Source organism: Balaenoptera physalus (genome assembly GCF_965194825.1).
Source record: "Balaenoptera physalus genome assembly, chromosome: X".
Classification (NCBI taxonomy): domain Eukaryota; kingdom Metazoa; phylum Chordata; class Mammalia; order Artiodactyla; family Balaenopteridae; genus Balaenoptera; species Balaenoptera physalus.
In genome coordinates, this window is record NC_138903.1 from 46,121,648 (window position 1) to 46,149,299 (window position 27,652).

The following is a 27,652-nucleotide window of genomic DNA, read 5'->3' on the forward strand; positions in this document are numbered from 1 at the left end:
CATCACACGAAAACTTCATTGGGTTTTATAGTAGATTTCTGATTTTGGTAGTTCATTGAAAATGGGAGTTCGAAAATTGTTGTATACTGCTAACAATTGTCTGCCCATGATCTGCCTGAAATACCATGATGGTTTATAAAAAGTATCTTTAATAAAGCTGGATACAGTTTGGCTTGGGAGAAAAGGTATCCAGATTGGAAAGGAAGAAGTAAAACTGTCACTATTTGCAGATGACATGATACTTATATAAAAAAATCTCAAAAATTCCAACAAAAAACTATTAGAATTAATAAATGAATTCTTTAAAGTTACAGGATACTAAATTAATATACAGAAACCCGTTGTATTTCTATATAAATACAACAAACTATCAGAGAGAGAAATTAAGAAAACAATTCCATTTACAATGCATCAAAAAGAATAAAGCACTTGGGAATAAATCTAAGGAGGTGAAATGCCTGTACTCAGAAAACTATACAACATTGATGAATGAAATTGAAGAACACACAAAGAAGTGGAACTATATCTCATGTTGGTGCATTAGAAAATTAATGTTGTTAAAATGTCCATACTACTCAAAGAAGTCAGCATATTCAAAGCAATCCCTATCAAAACTCCAAGGCATTTTTCACAAAAATAGAAAACACAATCCTAAAATACATATGAAAACACAAAAGACCCTAAATAGCTGAGGCAATCATAACAAGAGGACCAAAGCTGGAGGTATCAGACTTCCTGATTTCAAATTATATTACAAAGCCATAGTAATCAAAACAGTATGATACTGGCATAAAATCAGATGTATAGACCAATGGTACAGAATAGAGAGCCTGGAAATAAACTCATATATACAGTCAACTAATTTTTTATTAGTGCCCTAAGAGTACAAAATGGGAAAAGATAGTCTCTTCAATAAATGGTGTTGAAAATATTAGATATCCACATGTAAAACAATGGAATTGGACCATATTTTACATCATATGCAGAAATCAACTCAAGATGGATAAAAGACTTAAGCATAAAACCTGAAACCATAAACTACTAGAAGAAAACACAGGGGAGAATGTATTTCAGATTGGTCTTGTCATTGATTTCTTGGCTATGATACCAGAAACACATGCAACACAAACAAAACATAAACAAGTGAGACTACATCAAACTAAAAAGCTTCTGCATGGCAAAACAAACAATTAACAAAATGAAAATATGAATTGAGAGAAAATATTTGCAAACTACATATCTGATAAGGGATTAGTATCCAAAATATGTAAAGAACTCACATAACTCAATAGCAAAAATACAAATAATTCAGTTTAAAAAGAGCAAAGAACCTAAACAGATATTTCTCCAAAGAACATGTACAAATGGCCAACAGGTAGATGAAAGAGTGCTCAACTCATCATCAGGAAAATGAAAATCAAAAGCACAAAATATCACTTTACACCTGTTAGGACTGCTATTATTTTTTTAAAAAAGATAAGTGTTAACAAGGTTGGGAAAAAAGGGAACCCTTGTAAATTGTTGGTGGGAATGTTAGTTGGTACATTCATTATGGAAAAACAATATGTATGTTTCTCAAAGAAAATAATAATAGAGCTACCATATGATCCTGAAATCCCACCTCTGGATATTTATCCAAAGGATTTGAAATCATGATTTTCAAAGAGATACCTGCATTCTTATGTTCATCACAACATTATTCACAATAGCCAAGACATGGAAACAACGTAGATAGCCATTACTGGATGAATGGATAAGGAAATTATGGTATATACATACAATGGAATAATATTCAGCCTTTTAAAAAGAAGGCAATCCTGCCATCTGTGACAACATGGATGGACCTAGAGGACATTATGCTAAGTGAAATAAGCCAGACAGAGAAAGACAAATACTGTCTGATCTCAATCACATGTGGAATATAAACTAGTAAACCTCAAATTCTTAGAAAAGCACAACCTTCAAAGACTGAACCAGGAAGAAATAGAAAATATAAACAGACCAATCACAAGCATTGAAATTGAGACTGTGATTTGAAAACTTCCAACAAACAAAAGCCCAGGACCAGACGGTTTTACAGGCGAATTCTATCAAACATTTAGAGAAGAGCAAAGACCTATTCTTCTCAAAATCTTCCAAAATATAGCAGAGGGAGGAACACACCCAAACTCATTCTACGAGGCCAACATCACCCTGATAGCAAAACCAGACAAAGATGTCACAAAGAAAGAAAACTACAGGCCAATATCACTGATGAACATAGATGCAAAAATCCTCAACAAAATCCTCAACTAGCCATGGACATGTATACATTACCTAATGTAAAATAGATAGCTAGTGGAAAGCAGCCGCATAGCACAGGGAGATCAGCTCGGTGCTTTGTGACCACCTAGAGGGGTGGGATAGGGAGGGTGGGAGGGAGGGAGACGCAAGAGGGAAGAGGTATGGGAACATACGTATATGTATAACTGATTCATTTTGTTATAAAGCAGAAACTAACACACCATTGTAAAGCAATTATACTCCAATAAAGATGCTAAAAATAAATAAATAAAATAAAATAAATAAATAAAAATAAATAAAAAGAGAGGCCATGAACCTAGGAGTATACTTAACTCAACCCTTGGCAGCTGAAGTTAAAAATTTTTTTTAACTTTATCTTGGCATAGAAACTGCGTATTAATTCTATTCTTTCACTCTGCTTCTAGAAGGATTTGTTATGACTAGATTGGAGGTTCAAACAGGTACTTTAGGCAGAAAGTAGAACACAATGAAAAGCTTGAGAATTCTCTCTTCCAGCTCATAACTAACGTTTTATGTTTGATCAGTCTGGCTGAGGTCACTTTTTAATTAATGTCACAAAGAAATTTTTATGGTTGCATATTAGAAAAGATGTGCTTCTTGTTTAAAAAAAACATGAAAAATTAAAAAGAAAAAATGTATAATCCCATAATCTTAAAATAATCTGCTAATATTTAATTTTGTTCCAATCATATAAATACATGTAAATATTATATCTTGCTTTTTACCTCTTAGCATATAATGAAATTTATCCTTGCATTCCAAGATACTGCTTTTGACTGTTGTTTCTCTCCATATATGTGTGATTGTGAAGAGTGATATGAAATTAGGCTGTTTTATAAAAATGTAAGAAACACTGGTAAACATTTAATTAAATATTACTAAAGCTCTCAAAAAAAAATCCTCAACTAGCAAACAGAATCCAGCAGCACGTTAAAAGGATCATACACCATGATCAAGTAGGGTTTATCCAACGAATGCAAGGATTCTTCAATATTTGCAAATCAATCAATGTGATAAACCATATAAACAAATTGAAGGAGAAAAACCATATGATCATCTCAATAGATGCAGAGAAAGCTTTCAACAAAATTCAACACCCATTTAAGATAAAAACCCTTCAGAAAGCAGGAACAGATGGAACTTACCTCAACAATATAAAGGCCATATATGACAAACCCACAGCAAACATCATTCCCAATGGTGAAAAACTGAACATTTCCTCTAAGATCAGGAAAAAGACAAGGCTGTCCACTCTCACCACTATTTTTCAAAATAGTTTTGGAAGTTTCAGCCACAGCAATCAGAGAAGAAAAAATAATAAAAGGAATCGAACTCAGAACAGAAGAAGTAAAGCTGTCACGTTTACAAATGACATGATATTATACATAGAAAATTCTAAAGATGCTACCAGAAAACTACTCGAGCTAATCAATGAATTTGGTAAAGTAGCAGGATACAAAATTAATGCACAGAAATCTCTTGCATTCCTATACACTAATGATGAAAAATCTGAAAGAGAAATTAAGGAAACACTCCCATTTACCATTGCAACAAAAAGAATATAATACCTAGGAATAAACCTACCTAAGGAAGCAAAAGACCTGTACTCCAAAAACTATAAAACACACATGAAAGAAATCAAAGATGACACAAACAGATGGAAAGATATACCATGTTCTATGGATTGTGAGAATCAGCACTGTGAAAATGACTCTACTACTCAAAGCAATCTACAGATTCAATGCAATCCCTATCAAACTACCACTGGCATTTTTCACACTACTAGAACAAAAAATTTCACAATTCTTATGGAAACACAAAAGACTCCAAATAGCCAAAGCAATCTTGAGAAAGAAAAACAGAGCTGAAGGAATCAGGCTCCCTGATTTCAGACTATACTACAAAGCTACAGTAAACAAGGCAGTATGGTACTGGCACAAAAACAGAAATATAGATCAACGGAACCAGATAGAAAGCCCAGTGATAAACCCACGCACATATGGTCACCTTATTTTTCATAAAGGAGGCAAAAATATACAATGGAGAAAAGACAGCCTCTTCAATAAGTGGTGCTGGGAAAACAGGACAGCTTCCTGGCAAAGAATAAAAGTAGAATGCTCCCTAACACCATACATAAAAGTAAACTCAAAATGGATTAAAGACCTAAATGTAAGGCCAGACACTATAAAACTCTTAGAGGAAAACATAGGCAGAACACACTATGCCATCAATCACAACAAGATCCTTTTTGACCCACCTCCTAGAGAAATGGAAATAAAAACAAAAATAAGCAAATGAGGAGGAGCTTCAAGATGGCGGAAGAGTAAGACGTGGAGATCACCTTCCTCCCCACAGATACATCAGAAATACATCTACATGTGGAACAACTCCTACAGAACACCTATTGAACGCTGACAGAAGACCTCAGACCTCCCAAAAGGCAAGAAACACCACACTTACCTAGGTAGGGCAAGAGAAAAAAGAAAAAACACAGACAAAAAATAGGGATGGGACCTGCACCAGTGGGAGGGAGCTGTGAAGGAGGAAAGGATTCCACACACTAGAAGCCCCTTCGCGGGCGGAGACGGCAGGTGGCGGAGGGGAAGCTTCGGAGCCACGGAGGAGAGGGCAGCAACAGGGTGTGGAGGGCAAAGCAGAGAGGTTCCTGCATGGAGGATCAGTGCCGACCAGCACTCACCAGCCCGAGAGGCTTGTCTGCTTACCTGCCAGGACGGGGGGGGGGGTGGCTGGGAACAGAGACGCCGGCTTCGGTCGGATCCCAGGGAGAGGACTGGGGTTGGCTGCGTGAACACAGCCTGAAGGGGGCTAGTGCACCACAGCTAGCCGGGAGGGAGTCCAGGAAAAAGTCTGGAGCTGCTGAAGAGGCAAGAGACTTTTTCTTGCCTCTTTGTTTCCTGGTGCGTGAGAAGAGGGGATTAAGAGCGCTGCATAAAGGAGTTTCAGAGACGGGCGCGAGCCGCGGCTATCAGCATGGATCCCAGAGATGGGCATGAGACGATAAGGCTGCTGCTGCAGTCACCAATAAGCCTGTGTGCAAGCACAAGTCACTATCCACACCTTCCCTCCGGGGGGCCTGTGCAGCCTGCCACTGCCAGGGTCCCGTGATCCCGGGAAAACTTCCCCGGGAAAACACACGGCACACCTCAGGCTGGTGCAACGTCACGCCGACCTCTGCTGCCGCAGGCTTGCCCCGCATCCATACCCCTGCCTCCCCCCGGCCTGAGTGAGCCAGAGCCCCTGAATCAGCTGCTCCTTTAACCCCTTCCTGTCTGAGTGAAGAACAGACGCCCTCAGGCGACCTACACGAAGAGACGGGTCAAAATCCAAAGCTGAAACCCAGGAGCTGTGCGAACAAAGAAGAGAAAGGGAAATCTGACCCAGCAGCCTCAGGAGCAGCAGATTAAATCTCCACAATCAACTTGATGTACCCTGCATCTGTGGAATACCTGAATAGAGAATGAATCATCCCAAATTGAGGAGGTGGACTTTGGGAGCAACGATAAATATATATTTCCCCCTTTTTCTCTTTTTGTGAGTGTGTATGTGTATGCTTCTCTGTGTGATTTTGTCTGTATAGCTTTGCATTTACCATTTGTCCTAGGGTTCTCTGTCTGTTTTGTTTTGTTTTGTTTTTAGTTTAAAAATATTTTTTCTACCAAAAAAATTTTTTTTCTTAATAATTATTTCTATTTTTTATTTTAATAACTTTTAAATTTTATTTTATTTTATTTTATTTTATCTTCTTTCTTTCTTTCTTTGTTTTTCTCCCTTTTATTCTAAGACATGTAGATGACAGGCTATTGGTGCTCCAGCCAGGTGTCAGGGCTGTGCCTCTGAGGTGGGAGGGCCAAGTGCAGGACACTGGTCCACAATAGACCTCCCAACTCCACGTAATATCAAATGGTGAAAATCTCCCAGAGATCTCCATCTCAACGCCACAACCCAGCTCCACTCAACGACCAGCAAGCTACAGTGCTGGACACCCTATGCCAAACAACTACCAAGACAGGAACACAACCCCATCCATTAGCAGAGAGACTGCATAAATTCATATTAAGGCCACAGACACCCCAAAACACACCACCAGACATGGACCCGCCCACCAGAAAGACAAGATCCAGCCTCATCCACCAGAGCACAGGCACTAGTCCCCTCCACCAGGAAGCCTACACAACCCACTGAATCAACCTTAGCCACTGGGGACAGACACCAAAAACAACAGAAACTATGAACCTGCAGCCTGCGAAAAGGAGACCACAAAAACAGTAAGTTAAGCAAAATGAGAAGACAGAGAAACACACAGTAGATGAAGGAGCAAGGCAAAAACCCACCAGACCTAACAAGTGAAGAGGAAATAGGCAGTCTACCTGAAAAAGAATTCAGAATAATGTTAGTAAAGATGATCCAAAATCTTGGAAATAGAATAGAGAAAATAGAAGAAACTTTTTAACAAGAACCTAGAAAAACTAAGGAACAAACAAACAATGATGAACAGCACAATAAATGAAATAAAAATTCTGTAGAATGGATCAATAGCAGAATAACTGAGGCAGTCGAACGGATAAGTGACCCGGAAGATAAAATAGTGGAAATAGCTACTGCAGAGCAGAGTAAAGAAAAAATAGTGAAAAGAATTGAGGACAGTCTCAGACACCTCTGGGACAACATTAAATGCACCAACATTCGAATTTTAGGGGTCTCAAAAGCAGAAGAGAAAAAGAAAGGGACTGAGAAAATATTTGAAGAGATTATAGTTGAAAACTTCCCTGATATGGGAAAGGAAATAGTTAATCAAGCCCAGGAAGCACAGAGAGTTCCATAAAGGATACATCCAGGGAGAAACATGCCAAGCCACATATTACTCAAACTAACAAAAATTAAATATAAGGAAAAAATATTAAAAGCAGCAAGGGAAAAACAACAAATAACACACAATGGAATTCCCATAAGCTTAACAACTTATGTTTCAGCAGAAACTCTGCAAGCCAGAAGGGAGTGGCAGGACATATTTAAAATGATGAAGGACAAAAACCTACTACCAAGATTACTCTACCCCGCAAGGATCTCATTCAGCTTTGACGGAGAAATCAAAAGCTTTACAGAAAAGCAAAAGCTAAGAGAATTCAGCACCACCAAACCAACTTTAAAACAAATGCTAAAGGAACTTCTCTAGGCAGGAAACACAAGAGAAGGAAAAGACTTAATACGAAACCCAAAACAATTAAGAAAATGGTAATAGCAACATACATATTCATAATTACCTTAAGTGTAAATGGATTAAATGCCCCAACCAAAAGACATAGACTGGCTGAATGGATACAAAAACAAGACCCGTATATATGCTGGCTACAACAGACCCACTTCAGACCTAGGGACACATACAGACTGAAAGTGAGGGGATAGAAAGAGATATTCCATACAAATGGAAATCAAAGAAATCTGGAGTAGCAATTCTCATATCAGGAAAAAATAGACTTTAAAACAAAGACTATTACAAGAGACAAAGAAGGACACTACATAATGATCAAGGGATCAATCCAAGAAGAGGATATAACAATTGTAAATATTTATACACCCAACATAGGAGCACCTCAATACATAAGGCAAATACTAACAGCCATAAAAGGGGAAATCGACAATAATGCACTCAGAGTAGGGGACTTTAACACCCCACTTTCACCAATGGACAGATCATCCAAAATGAAAATAAATACGGAAACACAAGCTTTAAATGATATATTAAACAAGATGGATTTGATTGATATTTATAGGATATTCCATCCAAAAACAACAGAATGCACATTCTGCTCAAGTGCTCATGGAACATTCTCCAGGATAGATCATATCTTGGGTCACAAATCAAGCCTTGGTAAATTTAAGAAAGTTGAAATCGTATCAAGTATCTTTTCCTCCACAACGCTATGAGACTAGGTATCAATTACAGTAAAAAAATCTTTAAAAGATACAAACACATGGAGGCTAAACAACACACTACTTAATAACCAAGAGATCACTGAAGAAATCAAAGAGGAAATCAAAAAATACCTAAAAACAAGTGACAATGAAAACATGACGCCCCAAAACCGATGAGATGCAGAAAAAGCAGTTCTAAGAGGGAAGTTTATAGCAATACAATCCTAAATAAAGAAACAAGAACCATCTCAAATAAACAACCTAACCTTACACCTAAAGCAATTAGAGAAAGAACAACAAAAAAACCCCCAAAGTTAGCAGAAGGAAAGAAATCATAAACATCAGATAAGAAATAAACAAAAAAGAAATGAAGGAAACGATAGCAAAGATCAATAAAACTAAAAGCTGGTTCTTTGAGAAGATAAACAAAATTGATAAACCATTAGCTGGACCCATCAAGAAAAAAAGGGAGAAGACTCAAATCAATAGAATTAGAAATGAAAAAGGAGAAGTAACAACTGACACTGCAGAAATACAAAGGATCATGAGAGATTACTACAAGCAACTATATGCCAATAAAATGGACAACCTGGAAGAAATGGACAAATTCTTAGAAATTCACAACCTTCTGAGACTGAACCAGAAAGAAATAGAAAATATGAACAGACCAATTACAAGCACTGAAATTGAAACTGCGATTAAAAATATTCCAACAAACAAAAGCCCAGAACCAGATGGCTTCACAGGTGAATTCTATCAAACATTTAGAGAAGAGCTAACACCTATGCTTCTCAAACTCTTCCAAAATATAGCAGAGGGAGGAACACTCCCAAACTCATTCTGCAAGGCCACCATCACCCTGATACCAAAACCAGCCAAAGATATCACAAAGCAAGAAAACTACAGGCCAATATCACTGATGAACATAGATGCAGAAACCCTCAACAAAATACTAGCAAACAGAATCCAACAGCGCATTAGAAGTATCATAAACCATGATCAGCTGACTTTTATCCCAGGAATGCAAGGATTCTTCAATATACGCAAACCAATCAATGTGATACACCATATTAACAAATAGAAGAATAAAACCGTATGATCATCTCAATAGATGCAGAGAAAGCTTTTGACAAAATTCAACACCCATTTATGATAAAAACCCTCCAGAAAGTAGGCATAGGGGGAACTTGCCTCAACATAATAAAAGCCATTTATGACAAACTCACAGCCAAAATTGTCCTCAATGGTGAAAAACTGAAACCATTTCCACTAAGATCAGGAGCAAGGCAAGGTTGCACACTCTCAGCACTATTATTCAACATAGTTTTGCAAGTTTTAGCCACAGCAGTCAGAGAAGAAAAAGAAATAAAAGGACTCCAAATCGGAAAAGAAGAAGTAAAGCTGTCACTGTTTGCAGATGACATGATACTATACATAGAGAATCCTAAAGATGCTACCAGAAAACTACTAGAGCTAATCAATGAATCTGGTAAAGTAGCAGGATACAAAATTAATGCACAGAAATCTCTTGCATTCCTATACACTAATGATGAAAAATCTGAAATTGAAATTAAGAAAACACTCCCATTTACCATTGCAACAAAAAGAATAAAATATCTAGGAATAAACCTACCTAAGGAGACAAAAGACCTGTATGCAGAAAATTATAAGAAACTGAAGAAAGAAATTAAAGATGATACAAATACATGGAGAGATACACCATGTTCTTGGATTGAAAGAAGCAACATTGTGAAATGACTCTACTACCCAAAGCATTCTACAGATTCAATGCAATCCCTATCAAACTATCACTGCCATTTTTCATAGAACTAGAATAAAAAATTTCACAATTTGTAGGGAAACACACAAGACCCCGAATAGCCAAAGCAATCTTGAGGAAGAAAAATGGAGCTGGAGGAATCAGGCTCCCTGACTTCGGACTATACTACAAAGCTACAGTAATGAAGACAGTATGGTACTGGCACAAAAACAGAAATATAGATCAATGCAACAGGATAGAAATCTCAGAGATAAACCCATGCACATATGCTCACCTTATCTTTGATAAAGGAGGCAAGAATGTACAGTGGAGAAAAGACAGCCTCTTCAATTAGTGGTGCTGGGAAAACTGGACAGCTACATGTAAAAGAATGAAATTAGAACACTCCCTAACACCATACACAAAAACAAACTCAAAATGGATTAAAGACCTAAATGTAAGGCCAGACACTATCAAACTCTTAGAGGAAAACATAGGCAGGCCACTCTTTGACATAAATCACAGCAAGATCCTTTTTGACCCACCTCCTGGAGAAATGGAAATAAGAACAAAAATAAACAAATGGGACCTAATGAAACTTAAAAGGTTTTGCACAGCAAAGGAAACCCTAAACAAGATGAAAAGACAACCCTCAGATAGGGAGTAAATATTTGCAGATGAAGCAACAAAGTATTAATCTCCAAAATATACAAGCAGCTCATGCAGCTCAATAACAAAAAAGCAAACAACCGAATCCAAAAATGGGCAGAAGCCCTAAATAAACATTTCTCCAAAGAAGATATACAGATTGCCTACAAACACATGAAAGAATGCTCAACATTATTCATCATTAGAGAAATGCAAATCAAAACTACAATGAGATATCATCTCACACCGGTCAGAATGGCCATCATCAAAAAATCTACAAACAATAAATGCTGGAGAGGGTGTGGAGAAAAGGGAGCCCTCTTGCACTGTTGGTGAGAATGTAAATTGATACAGCCACTATGGAGAACAGTATGGAGGTTCCTTAGAAAACTACAAATAGAACTACCATACGACCCAGCAATCCCACTACTGGGCATATTCCCTGAGAAAACCATAATTCAAAAAGAGTCATGTACCAAAATGTTCATTGCAGCTCTATTTACAATAGCCAGGACATGGAAGCAACCTAAGTGTCCGTCATTGGATGAATGGATAAAGAAGATGTGGCACATATATACAATGGAATATTACTCAGCCATAAAAAGAAACAAAATGGAGTTATTTGTAGTGAGGTGGATGGACCTAGAATCTGTCATACAGAGTGAAGTAAGTCAGAAAGAGAAAAACAAATACCATATCCTAACACATATATATGGAATCTAAGAGAGAAAAAAAAAAAGGTCATGAAGAACCTAGGGGTAAGACAGGAATACAGACACAGAACTACTCTAGAATGGACTTGAGGATCTGGGGAGGGGGAAGGGTAAGCTGTGACAAAGTGAGAGAGTGGCATGGACATATATACACTACCAAACGTAAAATAGATAGCTAGTGGGAAGCAGCCGCATAACACAGGGAGATCAGCTCAGTGATTTGTGCCCACCTAGAGGGGTGGGGTAGGGAGGGTGGGAGGGAAGGAGAAGCAAGAGGGAAAAGATATGGGGACATATGTATATGTATAACTGATTCACTTTGTTATAATGCAGAAACTATCACACCATTGTAAAGCAATTATACTCCAATAAATATGTTTTAAAAAAATACAGGAAATTAGGAAACAACACCAGAAATATTTATTTCATTGTGTAATTGTTACTCTCAATTCTTTTTAAGTAAAGCACCATCAACTTTTTTTTTTTAACCTCTTTATTTGGAGTATATTTGCTTTACAATGGTGTGTTAGTTTCTGCTGTATAACAAAGTGAACCAGCTATACATAAACATATATCCCTATATCTGATTAGTTGTATGGAGGATCTTAGAGAAAATTACCAAATATGGCTTGAAACCTCTAAAACTGCCATGCAGTTATTTTCTTTCTCATAGAAAAGATGAGATCAACACATCATCACTATTGTACTCACTATAGGTAGGCCAATTTCACTGAGCCCTTTCTTGGAAAAAGAATAAAAGGCTTCATGTGGTCACTAAAAAGAAATAAGTAATTTCCTGCTTAACGTTATTTTGCTTAGTAATTTTTCTCTTTACACTTTTTGGTGTAAATAAATAGATTAAGGAAAACCTAATAATTTGCAGTGTCCTGAGAATTTCCTCAGTGGAACTAAAAAAAATAAATACAATTAAAATTAAATAAAATAATGATAGGTAAAATATTAACATCAAGCGTAAGAGGGAATGGTGTCTGCAGGTTTGGCAGACCCTAAAACATTGATTACTTGTCCTGTTCTCTGATTTATACTTCACCTGTTTAGAGGCTCATTGGAATAGCTGGATCTCTTTTGCTTGGATTTTATATAATAACCACACTTTGGTAGATATTCAATTTCTTTTACACTGTGCATTTATTGAAAATATTTTAAATTATGTAAATATATACAGAAATGTGTTGTTAATTCGTTTGATTTAGCTTTATCAAATATCATTTTCATGTTTAAAATCCAAGTTCTTTTGTTTGTTTACTTATACCTCGTTTAACCCGTTTTTGTCCTGCTTCATATGAGCTGAAGTAGCAGTTATATTATAAACTCATTTGTGAGATGCTTTTGAACTTTTTTAAATGAATGTTTTAACTTTTTACCTTTTGTATACACTATATCTCTAACAGTTATGGAACTCTGGGGGCAAAAACATTTAAATCTTTGTTGAATTTACACTGCAATCTTTAATGCAAATGAGAAACGTTAATGCAATGAACTTTTCTTAAGGAATATTTAAGTATATTATGTAACCATTGTTAGGCTTGAGAATTCTTATTTCTCATTCCCATGCTTCAAAAGAGGAAAGAATATGCACTAAAAAAAAAAAAAAAAGAATATTGTGGTGATGGTGTACCACACTGTGAATATACTAAAAACCATTAATTGTATTATTTAAATGATTGGGTTTTTGCTATGTGTATTATATATTAAATAAAGTTGTTTAAAAAAATGAAAGCAATGAAATTGAAATAGAAAAACAGTGCAGAAAAATCAATAAAACAAAAGCTGGTTGGTTTAAATATCAACAATATTAATAGAACTTTAGCCAGATAACTAAGATAAAAGAGAGAAGACTCAAATTACCAATTTCAAGAATGAAAAAGAAGACAACTTTAATGATTCTACAGACATTAAAATACTAATAATGGGGTAGTACAAACAACTCTATGCCCATAAATCTGACAACATAAATTGAAATAGATAATTTCCTCCAAAGGTACAAGCTAACAAAATTAATTCAACAAGAAATATCAATCGATACCTGAGTTTTCCTACATGTATTGAAGAAATTGAATTTGTAATTTAAAATCTTCCATAAATAGAACTCCAGTTACCGTTTCACCAGAAAATTATATCAAACATTTAAGGAAATAATATTAGCAATTCTATAAAACATTCCAAAAATAAAAATAAGAGAAAACATTCCCTACCTTATTTCATGAGGCCAGCATCAGTGCAATGCCAAAATCACACAAAAATATTAATTACAAGAAAAGATCCCTACTGAAAAATATTTCTCATGAACACAGACAAAATATTTCTCATGAACATAGACACAATATATTAAAAACCCAAATTCAGCAAGGTAAAAAAGAAAAATAACTTAACCAAGTAGGTTCTACTCAAGCATGCAAAACTAGCTTAACATTTGAAAATTTTAAAATGTAATTCACTGTGTTAACAGACTAAGAAAAATTATAATCATCTCAATAGATGGAGAAAAATTATTTGTCAAAATTCTGCATTCATTCATTATAAAAACTCTCAGAAAACTAGTTTAAAAGGGAACTTCCTTAAAATAATAGAGGAGGTAATTATGAAAAATTTACAGCTAGTGTTATACTTAATGATAAAAGACTAAATGATAATATTAACAGACAGTAGAGATAATGACAAGAGATCCCAAGATCAGGAGCAAGGCAAGTATCTCACACTACTTGTAGTCAACATCATACAGGAACTCTAAGCTATTTAATAAGGAAAGAAAAAGAAATAAAAAGACATACAATTGGAAAGAAATATGTAAATGTAATTTTATTTGCTGATGATATGATTGTCTATGTAGAAAATCCAAAAACCTTTTTTAAAAAAATGCATCTAGAAATTACTAGTTAATTTAGCAAGGACAGAGAGTATACAGTCAATATAAAAAATTCAATTATATTCCTAAACACCAGAGGGGAAATCCAAATTTGGAATGAAAAATATTATTTGCACAAAAAATACAATTGCACAAAAAATGAAGTTCTTAGCCTGTAATTTTCTTTTGTTGTGGTGGCTTTTTCTGGTTTTGGTATCAGGGCGATGCTGGCCTTGTAGAATGGACTTGGAAACATTCCTTCCACTTCAAATTTTTGGAACAGGTTGAGAAGTATACATGTTAATTCTTCTTTAAATGTTTAGTAGGATTCATCTGTGAAGCCATCTGGTCCTGGACTTTTGTTCTTGGGAGTTATTTTTCTTTATTCCTTGTTCAATTTCATTACTAGTAAGTAGTTCATATTTCATATTTCTTCCTGATTCAGTCTTGGGAGATTGTACATTTCTAGAAATTTATCAATTTCTTCTAGGTTGTCCATTTTATTGGCATAAAAGTGCTCATAGTAATCTGTTATGATCCTTTGTATTTTTGTGGTATCTCCTTTTTCCTTTCTGATTTTATTTATTTGGGTCATCTCTCTCTCTCTCTTTCTCTGATGAGCCTAGCTTAAGGTTTATCAATTTTATCTTTTCAAAGAAGCAGCTCTTAGTTTTGTTTATCTTGTCTGTTGTTTTGTAGTCTCTATTTTATTTCTTTCTGCTGTGATCTTTATTATTTCTTTCCTTAACTTTGGGTTTTGTTTCTTCTTTTCTAGTTTCTTTAGGTGTAAAGTTAGTTGTTTATTTGAGATTTTTCTTGTTTTCTTTTTCTAAACATCTTTATTGGAGTATAATTGCTTTACAATGGTGTGTTAGTTTCTGCTTTATATCAAAGTGAATCAGCTACACATATACATATATCCCCATATCTCCTCCCTCTCGCATCTCCCTCCCACCCTGCCTATCCCACCCCCTAGGTGGTCACAAAGCACCGAGCTGATCTCCCTGTGCTATTGGGTCTTGTTTTCTAAGGTAGGCTTTCCTATAGATTTCCATCTTAGAACTGTTTTTGCTGTGTCCCACAGATTTTGGATCATTGAGTTTCTGTTTTCATTTGTCTCAAGGTATTTTTAAATTTCCTCCTTAATGTCTTCAGTAACCCATTCGTTGTTTAACAGTATAATTTTTAGCCTCCATCATATGTGTTTTTTGCAGTTTTTTCTTATTGTTGATTTCTAGTCTCACAACATTGTGGTCAGAAAAGACACTTGATATGATTTCAATCTTCTTAAATTTACTGAGATTTGTTTTGTGGCCAGCATGTGATCTATCCTGAAGAATGTTCCATTTGCACTTGAAAACAAAAATGTGTATTCTTCTGCTTTTGAATGGAATATTCTATTTAAATATACTTTAAGTCCATCTGACTTAACATGTCCTTTAAGGCCAGTGTTTCCTTGTCGATTTTCTGTCTGGATGATTTGTGTATTGATGTAAATGAGGTGTTAAAATCCTTTACTATTACTGTGTTACTATTGATTTTTTCCTTTATGTCTGTTAATATTTGCTTTATGTTTTTAGGTGCTCCTATGTAATTGTTATTATATAACAATTTACAATTGTTATATAATAGTTGTTGGATTGATCCCTTTATCATTAGGTAATATCCTTCTTTGTCTCTTGTTACTGTCTTTGTTTTAAAGTCTTTTGACTGGAGCATTTAGTCCATTAACATTTAAAGTAATTATTGATAGGTACATATTTATTGTAATTTTGTTAATTGTTTTCTGGTTGTTTTTGTAGTTCTTTTTTGTTCCTTTCTACTTCTTTTGCTCACTTCCCTTGTGATTGATGATTACTTTTAATGCTATGTTTGGATTCCTTTCTCTTTTTATGTGTGTATCTGTTATATATTTTTGGTTTGTGGTTACCATGAGGTTTATATATAGTAATATATATATAAATAGTAATATATATATATATATACACACATATATATCATGTATATCTACATGGTATATATACTCATATATTTGATTTAGTTGATGATCTCTGAAGGTTGAATGCATTCAAACAACTCTGCATTTTTACTCCCCTTCTCTCACATTTACTGTTTTTGACATGAGAGTTTACATCTTTTCTTTGTGTAACCCATAACTACTTATTGTGGATATAAACCATTTTAATATTTTTTCTTTTAACCTTCCTACTAACTTTATGCAAGGTTGATCTACTAACCTTGCTGTATATTTACCTTTACCAATGAGATTTTTCCTTTTGTAATTTTCATATTTCTAGCTGTTGCCTTTTATTCCCCCTTAGAGAAGTCCCTTTAACATTTTTGTAAAGCCAGTTTCATGGTGTTGCACACTTTTAGCTTTCACTTGACTGTAAAACTCTTGATAATTCCTTCAAATCTAAATGATAGGCTTGCTGGATATACTTGGTTGTAGGTTTTTCCTTTCATCACTTCAAATATATCATGCCACTGCCTTCAGGCCTGTAAAATTTCACTGAAAAGTCAGCTGATGGCCTTATGGGAGTACCCTTGTACATAACTAGTTGATTTTTCCCTTGCTGCTTTTAATATTATCTCTTTATCTTTAATTTTTGCCATTTAATTACAACATGTCTTGGTGTGGACTTCTTTCAGTTGATCTTCTTTGGGACTCTCTGTGTTTCCTGGACCTAGATGTCTGTTTCCAGGTTAAGAAAGTTTTCAGCTATTATATCTTCAAATAAGTTGTCTGCCCTTTTCTCTCTCTTCTCCTTCTGAGACCCATGTAATGTAAATGTCACTATACTTGATGTCCCAGAGCTCTCTTAAACTGTCCTCATTTTTTAAATTCTTTTTTCTATTAAGCTTGAGTGATTTCCACTACTCTGTCTTCCAGTTTGCTGATGTTTTCTCTGTATCAATTAATCTAATGTTGATTCTTCTAGTGTATTTTTTATTTCACTTATTGCATTCTTCACCTCTGTTTTGTTCTTCTTTATATTTTCTAACTCTTGGTTAGAAACTTCTAACTTTTCACTGTGATCATCCATTCTTCTCCTGAGTTTTTGAGCATCCTTCTGATCATTACCTTGAAATCTTTATTGGGTAGATTGCTTATCTTCACTTTGCTTAGTTCATCTTCTGGGTTTTTATTTTGTCCCTTCACTTAGAACATATTCCTTTTTCACCTCATTTTGCCTAATTCTCTGTGTTTATTTTTATGTATTAGATAGGTTGTTGTGTTTACTGATCTTGGAGAAGTGGCTTTATGTAAGAGATGTACTATGGGGCACAACAGCATACTCCCCTCTGGTCAGCAAAGCTATTTGATCTAGACTCTATGTGGGCTGAGGTGGGCCTTTCTGTTGGAACAAGGTCAACAACTGTGGGCACACTGGTACGTAAGGCTGGTCCCCAACCTGGTTGGCTGCCAGGCCTTGTCTAGTGAGGAGGCTGTCAGTTGCTGGTAGAGAAGGCTAGGTCTTTCCATGGCTGATGGAGGGACCTGGGGGTGTCCTGAAGCTTGAGCCAGACTGCTTGAGAGTGGGGCCAAGTCCTGGGGCAGCCAAATGTGTGTCTCAGGGTGTCCTGGGGCTGGTGCCAGCCCCTTAGTGGGTGGGGCCTGGCTTTGAATGTCCTGGGGTTGGTTTTGGCCTGCTGGTGGGTGGGGCTGTGTCTCAGAGTGCCTGGTTGCACATCCTGGGGAGGAGGGTCCCAGAGCTGGTTCTAGCCCATTACTGGGCACAGCTGGGCCTTAAAAGTCCTGGGGTTGTCTCCAGCCCAGTAGTGTCTGGTGCCAGGTCCCAGGACAGCTTGCTGGGAAGGCTGGAGCTGATGCTGGTCCACTGATGGGCATGGCTGGGTCCCCAAGGGACTGGTTGCTCAATTCAAGGATCCTGGGATTGGTGCTGACCAGCTAGTGGGCCCAGCTAGGTCCAGGCAATAATAGTCTAGAGAAAGGACTCCAAAATGACACTTTGCAGCCCCAGAGTCTTTGTGGTAGAACAAGCTCCTCAAGATAGTTGCTGCCAGTGTCTATGTCCCTAGGGGGAATCCCATCAGCCTACTGCCTTTCTGGGAGGCTTCTCCAATAACAGCAAGTGTGTCTGACCCAGACTCCTTTCAAACTACTCCCTCTGCATTGGGTCTCAGAACATGTGAAATTTTGCATGTGTCCTTTAGAGTGGAATATCTGTTTCTAATGGCCCCTCAGGTCTCCCATATGCAAACCCTAATGGCCTTCAATGCCAGAATTTCTGGGGGTTCATCTTCCTGCTGCAGGACGCCCAGACTGTGGAACATGATGTAAGACTCAGACCCTTTATTCCTCGGGGACAATCTCTGCAATTCTGATAATCCTCCTGTTTGTGGGTCGCTTACCTGGGAGTGTGGGTCTTTTCTTACTGCGTCTCCACTACTCTTACCCATTTCATTATGGTTCCTTTTGTGTGTCTATAATTTTGAAAATTCTTTTCTGCTAGTCTTCAGGTTCTCACCTGTAAATAGTACTTTTGGTGTGCCCATGGGAGGAGGTGAGCTTAAGGCTTCCTACTTCACCATGTCAACCACTCCTCTCCCAGCAACCCAGAACCTAACTGTGCTGGTCCTAATCTGAGACCTCCAGCTTCCAGCACAAATCTAAGGCTCCATTTGAAAGAGGCCAAAAGTAGAAATAGGTTGAAGCTGCTCCATCACTGATGTAAAACTAAAAACTCAATATCAGTGATGAATATTTTGAGCATGCAAAAGACTCAAAAAAAATCAGCAAACCGAATTCAACATTATATTTAAAAGAACATACACCATGATCAAGTGGGATTTATCCCCATGATGCAAGAATAGTTCAATATCTGCAAATTAGTCAATGTGATATACCACATTAACAAACTGAAGAATAAAAATAATATGATCATCTCAATAGATGCAGAAAAAGCTTTTGACAAAATTCAGCATCGATTTAATAGACATTTCTCCAAAGAAGACATACAGATGGCCAAGAAGCACATGAAAAGCTGCTCAACATCACTAATTATTAGAGAAATGCAAATCAAAACTACAATGAGGTATCACCTCACACCAGTTAGAATGGGCATCATCAGAAAATCTACAAACAACAAATGCTGGAGAGGGTGTGGAGAAAAAGGAACCATCTTGCACTGTTGGTGGGAATATAAATTGATATAGCCACTATGGAGAACAATATGGAGGTTCCTTAAGAAACTAAAAATAGAATTACCATATGACCCAGCAATCTCACTACTGAGCATATACCCAGAGAAAACCATAATTCAAAAAGACACATGGACCCCAATGTTCATTGCAGCACTATTTACAATAGTCAGGTCATGGAAGCAACCTAAATGCCCACCGACAGATGAATGGATAAAGAAGATGTGGTACATATATACAATGGAATATTACTCAGCCATAAAAAGGAACGAAATTGGGTCATTTGTAAAGATGTGGATGGATCTAGAGACTGTCATACAGAGTGAAATAAGTCAGAAAGAGAAAAACAAATATCGTATATTGACGCATATAAGTGGAACTTAGAAATTGGTACAGATGAACTGGTTTGCAGAACAGAAATCGAGACACAGAAGTAGAGAACAAACGTATGGACACCAAGGGGGGAAGGCGGCGTGGGGTGGGGGTGGTGGTGTGATGAATTGGGAGATTGGGATTGACATGTATGCACTGATGTGTATAAAATGGATGACTAATAAGAAAAATAAATAAATAAATAAATAATCATTAAAACAAAAAAAATCCATTTATGGTAAAAACTCCCCAGAAAGTGGGCATAGAGGAAACATACCTCAACATAATAAAGGTCACATATGGCAAACCCACAGCCAACATCATACTCAAATGTGAAAAGCTGAAAAGCTGAAAGCATTTCCCTTAATATGAGAAACAAGACAAAGATGCCCACATTAGCCACTTTTATTCAACATAGTACTGGAAGTCCTAGCCACAACAATCAGACAAGAAAAAGAAAAAAAAGAATCCAAATTGGAAAGAAAGAAGTCAAACTGTCACTGTTTGTAGAAGGCATGATATTATACGTAGAAAATTCTAAAGATGCCAAAAAAAACTATGAGAATTAATAAATTAATTCAGTAAAGTTGCAGGATACTAAATTAATATACAAAAACCTGTTGCCTTTCTATACACTAACAAAAAACTACCAGAAAAAGAAATTAAGAAACAAAATCCCATTAACAATTGCATGAAAAAAAATAAAATACCTAGGAATAAATCTAACCAAGGAGGTAAAAGACCTCTACTCAGAAAACTATAAGACACTGATGAAAAAAATTGAAGTTGATGCAAACAAATGGAAAGATATAGTGTGCTCATGGATTGGAAGAGTTAATATTGCTAAAATGACCACACTACCTAGGCAATCTACAGATTCAATGCAATCTCTGTCAAAAATACTAATGGCTGTTATCACAAAACTAGAACAAATAATTCTAAAATTTGTTTGGAAACACAAAATACCACAAAGACCCAAAATAATCTTGAGAAAGAACAAAGTTGGAGTTATCGCTCTTGCCAATTTTAAACTATACTACAAAGATACAATAGTCAAAAGAGTATGATACTGGCATAGAAATAGACACATACATTAATGGAACAGAATAGAGAGCCCAGAAATAAATCCACACTTACATAGGCAATTAATCTATTACAAAAGAGGCAAGGATATCCAATGGGGAAAAGACCGCCCCTTCAATAAATGGTGTAGGGAAAACTGGGCAGCTACATGCATAAGAATCAAACAGGAATACTTCCTCACACTATATAGAAAAATAAAAACTCAAAATGGATTAAAGACTTAAATGTAAAACCTGAAACCATAAAACTCCTAGAAGAAAACATAAGCAGTATGCTCTTTGGTCTTAATATTTTTTTGGATATGTCTCCTCAGGCAAGGGAAACAAAAGCAAAACTAAACAAGTGGTGCTACAACAAACTAAAAAGATTTTGCACAGAGAAGGAAATATTAACAAAATGAAAACTTTCCTATTGGATGGGGGAAGATATTTGCAAACAATATATCCAATAAGGGGTTAATATCCAAAATATACAAAAGACTCATATAACTCAACAACAAAAACCCCAAACAGCCCAGTTGAAAAATGAGTAGAGGACCTAAATAGACATTTTTCCAAAGAAGACATACAGATGGCTAACAGACATATGAAAAGATGCTCAACAGCACTAATCATCAGGGAAATACAAATCAAAACCACAATGAGATATCACTCCACACCAGTCAGAAAGTCTACTATTGAAAAGACAACAAATAACAAGTGCTGGCAAAAATGTGGAGAAAAGGGAATCTTCATACACTGTTGGTTGGAATATATATTGATGAAGCCATTATGGAAAATAGTATGTAAGTTCCTCAAAAAATTAAAAATAAAATGATCATAGTATTCAGCAATTTCCTCTTCTGGGTATTTTCCCAAAGAAAACAAGAACACTACTTCAAAAAATATATGCACCTTTATATATATTGCAGTGTTATTCACAATTCCAAGATATGGAAGAAACTGATGTTCACATCATTAGATATATGGATATAGAAGATGTGGTATATATATATATATATATATATATATATATATATATATATATATATAATGGAATATTACTCAATCATAAAAAAGTATGAAATCTTACCATTTGTGACAATATGGAGAGACCTAGAGGGTATTTTGCTAAATGAAAAAAGCCATACAGAAAAAGACAAATACCATATGATTTCACTTATATGGGGAATCTAAAAATCAAAACAAATGAACAAACATAATAAAACAGAAACAGAGTCATAGATACAGAGAGATAAAGGTGGTTGCCAGAGGGAAGAGGAGAATGAATGAAATAAGTGAGGAAAATGAAGAGGTACAAACTTCCAGTTAGAAAATGAATCAGTCATGGTGATGAACTGTACAGTGTGGAGAATATACTCAATAATAATGCAATATCTTTGTAAGGTGATGAAAGTAGAAAAAAGGTACAAACTTCCAGTTATAAGATAAATACTAGAGTTGTAATGTACAACATGATTAATATAATTAACACTGCTCAATGTTATATATGAAAATTGTTAAGAGTAAATCTAGGAGGACCTCCAGGATGGCAGAGGAGTAAGGTGTGGAGATTACCTTCCTCCCAACAAATACATCAGAAATACATCTACACGTGGAACAACTTGCTGGCAGAAGACCTCAGACTTCCAAAAGTCAAGAAAATCCCCATATACCTGAGTAGAGCAATAGAAAAAAAAAAGGAGACAAAGGAATAGGGATGGGTCCTGCACATCTGGGAGGGAGCTGTGAAGGAGGAAAAGTTTCCAAACACTAGGAAGCCCCTTCACTGGCAGAGATGGGGGTGGTAGGGGGAAGCTTCAGAGACATGGAGGAGAGAGCAGCAACAGGGGTGCAGAGGGTAAAGTGGAGAGATTCCCGCACAGAAGATCGGTGCCGACCAGCACTCATCAGCCGGAGAGGCTTGTCTGCTCACCAACTGGGGCAGGCAGGGGCTGGAAGCTGAGGCTTGGGCTTTGGAGATTATATCCGAGGGAGAGGACTGGGGTTGGCTGTGTGAACACAGCCTGAAGGGGGCTAGTGTGCCACAGCTAACTGGGAGGGAGTCTGGGAAAAAGTCTGGAACTGCCAGAGAGGCAAGAGACCATTGTTTCCAGATGTGCAAGGAGAGGGGCTTCCTGCTCCATGTGCCCACAGATGGTAGAGCACCACCTAAGTGAGCTCCAGAGATGGCCGTGAGCTGTGGCTATCAGCTAGGACCCCAGATGTGGGTACAGACTGCTATCACTGCCACTGCTGCCACCAAGAGTCCTGTGTGCAAATGCAGATCACTATCCACACCCTCCTGGGAGCCTATGCAGCACACCACTGCCAGGATCCCATGATCCAGGGACAACTTCCCTGGGAGAACACACAGTGTGCCTCAGGCTCTTGCAACTACACGCTGGCCTGTGCCACCGCTGGCACTACCTGCATCCCAATTATGACTACCATACCCGTCCCTCTTCCCAGCCTGAGTGAGCAAGAGAGCCCTAATTAGCCACTGCTTTAACCCCCTCCTGTCTGGGTGGGGAACAGACACCTGAGGGTAGCCTACATGCAGAGGCAGGGGGAAAACCAAAGCTGAACCCCAGGAACTGTGTGAACAAAGAAGAGAAAGGGAAATCTCTCTGTGCAGCCTCAAGAGGAGTGGATTAAATCCCCACAACCGGCTTGGGAAACCCTGCATTTGTGGAATACCTGAATAGACAACAAGTGTTCCCAAAATGGGCCAGTGGACTTTGGAGGCAAATGTGGACTTGGGGTTTGCTTTCTGCATTTGATTTGTTCTTGGTTTTATATTTATCTTAGTTTAGTTTTTAGTGTTTGTTTTCATTTATGGGTTTGTTTATTTGTTTAGTTGCCCTCTTTCTTTTTTATTTTCTTTTTTTCCTCTTTTTGTGAGTGTGTCTGTGTATGTTTCTTTGTGTGATTTTGTCTGTTTAGTTTTGCTTTTACCATTTGTTTGGGGTTCTGTCTGTTCATTTTGTTATTGTTGTTGTTATCTTGTTTTGTTTTGTTTTTTCGTCCTTTTCTTTCATGTGGTGTGGTTAGCAGGGTCTTGGTGCTCTGGCTGGGTGTCAGGCCTGAGTGTCTGAGGTGGTAAAGCTGAGTCCAGGACACTGGACCACCAGAGACCTCCCAGCCCCATGTAAGATTATTCGGTGAGAACTCTCCCAGAGATCTCTGTCTCAACACTAAGACCCAGCTCCACCCAATGGCCAGCAAGCTCCAGTGCTGGATGCCCCATGCCAAACAACTAGCAAGACAGGAACACAACCCCACCCATTAGCAGAGAGGCTGCCTAAAATCATACTAAGTTCACAGACACCCCAAAACATACCACCGGACGTAGCTCTGCCCAACAGAAGGACAAGATCCAGCCCCAACCACCAGAACACAGGCACCAGTCCCTTATAAGACACTGATGAAAGAAATCAAAAATGACAAAAACAGATGGAAAGATACACCATGTTCTTGGACTGGAAGAATCAATATTGTCAAAATGACTATACAACCCAAAGCAATCTACAGATTCAATGCAATCCTTATCAAATTACCAATGACATTTTTCACAGAACTAGAACAAAAAATTTCCCAATTTGTATGAAAACACAAAAGACTGCAAATAGCCAAAGCAATCTTGAGAAAGAAAAACGGAGCTGGAAAAATCAGGCTCCCTGACTTCACACAATACTACAAAGCTAAAAAAAAGACAGTATGGTACTGGCACAAAAACAAATATAAATCAATGGAACAGGATAGAAAGCCCAGAGATTAACCCATGCACATATGGTCACCTTATCTTTGACAAAGGAGGCAAGAATATACAATGGAGAAAAAACAGTCTCTTCACTAGGAGGTGCTGGGAAAACTGGACAGCTACATGGAAAAGAATGAAATTAGAAGACTTCCAAACACCATACACAAAAATAAACTTAAAATGAGTTAAAGACCGAAGTGTAAGGCCAGACACTATAAAACTCCTAGAGGAAAACACAGACAGAACACTCTATGACATAAATCAGAGCAAGATCTTTTTTGACCCACCTCCCAGAGAAATGGAAATAAAAACAAAAATAAAAAAATGGGACCTAATGAAACTTAAAAGCTTTTGCACAGCAAAGGAAACCATAAGCAAGATGAAAAGACAACCCTCAGAATGGGAGAAAATATTTGCAAATGAAACAACTGACAAAGGATTAATCTCCAAAATTTACACACAGCTCATGCAGCTCAATATCAAAAAAACAAACAACCCAGCCCACAAATGGGCAGAAGACCTAAATAGATATTTCTCCAAAGAAGATATACAGATTGCCAACAAACACATGAAAGAATGCTCAACATCATTAATCATTAGAGAAATGCAAATCAAAACCACAATGAGGTTATCACTTCACACCAGTTAGAATGGCCATCATCAAAAAATCTATAAATAATAAAAGCTGGAGAGGGTATGGAGAAAAGGGAACCCTCCTGCACTGTTGGTAGTAGATATATACTACCAAATGTAAATTGATAGAGCCACTATGGAGAACAGTATGGAGGTTCCTTAGAAAAAGTAAAAATAGAACTACCATACGACCCAGCAATCCCACTACTGGGCATATTCCCTGAGAAAACCATAATTCAGAAAGAGTCATGTTCCACAATGTTCACTGCAGCTCTATTTACAGTAACCAGGACATGGAAGCCACCTAAGTGTCCATCATCAGATGAATGGATAAAGAAGATGTGGCACATATATACAATGGAATATTACTCAGCCATAAAAAGAAACGAAATTGAGTTATTTGTAGTGAGGTGGATGAACCTAGAGTCTGTCATACAGAGTGAAATAAGTCAGAAAGAGAAAAACAAATACTGTATGCTAACACGTGTGTTTGGAATCTAAAAAAAAGTGATTTTGATGAACCTAGGGCAGGACAGGAATAAAGACGCAGACCTAGAGAGTGGACTTGAGGACAGAAAGAGGGGGAAGGATAAGCTGGGACGAAGTGAGAGAGTAGCATTGACTTATATATACTACCAAATGTAAAATAGATAGCTAGTGAGAAGCAGCTGCATAACACAGGGAGATCAACTCAGTGCTTTGTCATCACTTAGAAGGGTGGGATAGGGAGGGTGGGAGGGAGGCTCAAGAGGGAGGGGATATGGTGATATATTTATACACATAGCTGGTTCTCTGCTATACAGCAGAAACTAACACAACATTGTAAAGCAATTATACTCCAATAAAGATGTAAAATAAATAAATAAATAAAAACTGAAAAAACAAAACAAAAAACAAGAGTAAATCCAAGAGCTCTCATCACAAGGAAAAAAATTTTTTTCTTTTCCTTTTACCTTGTATCTATATTAGAGGATGAATGTTCACTAAACTTATTGTGGTAATCATTTCATGATGTATGTAAGTCAAATCATTATGCCGTACATCTTAAACTTATGCAGTGCTGTATGTCAATCAACAAAATTGGGGGAAAAAAGCCTTGCTTATTTCACAATTCATTAATAAATGAAGTGCTTAGGTATAAATTTAACCTGTGCAGGATTTGTATGCAGAAAACTACAGAACTTATGAAGGAATTTAAAGTATGTCTAAACAAGGAAAGAGATATTATGCGTTCATGGATTGAAGTAACCAATATTGTTAAGATATCATTTCTCCCCAATTTAATTTATAGATTCAATGCAATCCCAATTATTATCCCAGAAAACTTGTTTTGGTAGATATTTAACTAGCTGAGTCTAACACTTATATTAAAAGACAAAAAGCCTCATATAAGGAAAATCCTACAAAGAGAATAAAGTTGGAGAACTCACACTACCCACTTCAAAACTTACTCTGAAGATACAGTAATTAATCAAGGTGAAAGGATACACACACAAATTTGTGAAACAGAACGTACACATACCTTAAAACAAACTTCCATCATAAAGCACAGAAGAAAATCTTTGTGACCTTGGGTTAGGCAATGATTTCTTAGATACAGTAGCAGCAGCAGAAAAATATTAATAAATTAGAATTTATCAAAATTAACTTTTCCTTTCTAAAGACACCCTTAAATAAATGAAAAGACAAATCACAGCTTTGTATAAAATATTTGCAAATCCTATATCTAACAATGTATTTGTATTTAGAAAATACAAAGAACATTTAAAACTTACCAAGGAGAAATCAAACAATCCAATTAAAAAATGGGGAAAAGATTTGAATGGACTTCTCACCAGGGAAGATACATGTATGACAAAGAAGCATTTGCAAAGATGATCTACATCATTTTCCATCAGGGAAATGAAAATTAAAACTACCATATATCACTGCATAGGTATTAGAGTGACTAAAACAAAACAAAAAGAACTTCGTGATTATATATAAACCCTGTACTCTGTTAATTTATCACAGAGATATAAATTAGCAATTCTGAAACTGCATTATGTGAACCCAGGTCTCTCAATGTCAAAAGAAATTACAAATAATCAAAAGTGGAAGACTAGAATAAAACCTTTGGTGATGGAGTCAAAGACATCAATATGAACTCATGTTTGTATACATATATCTATACACCTTCATCTATATCTATTTATAGATGTGTGTGCATACATGGATTAGTATACATGCATATATTACTTAGATCTTTCCACTGAGAGGGCATAAAAGCAGTGATGTGCACACCCACTGCCCTGATCTGGATTTCTGAATACATGCTCCAGTAAAAGGAACCAGAGTTTCTGGTTGCAAAGGCCGATTCTATAAGACAAAAAAAGTTATGATGACTAATTGCAATGTGGTTCCCAGATTGGACACTTGAACAGCAAAGGAATA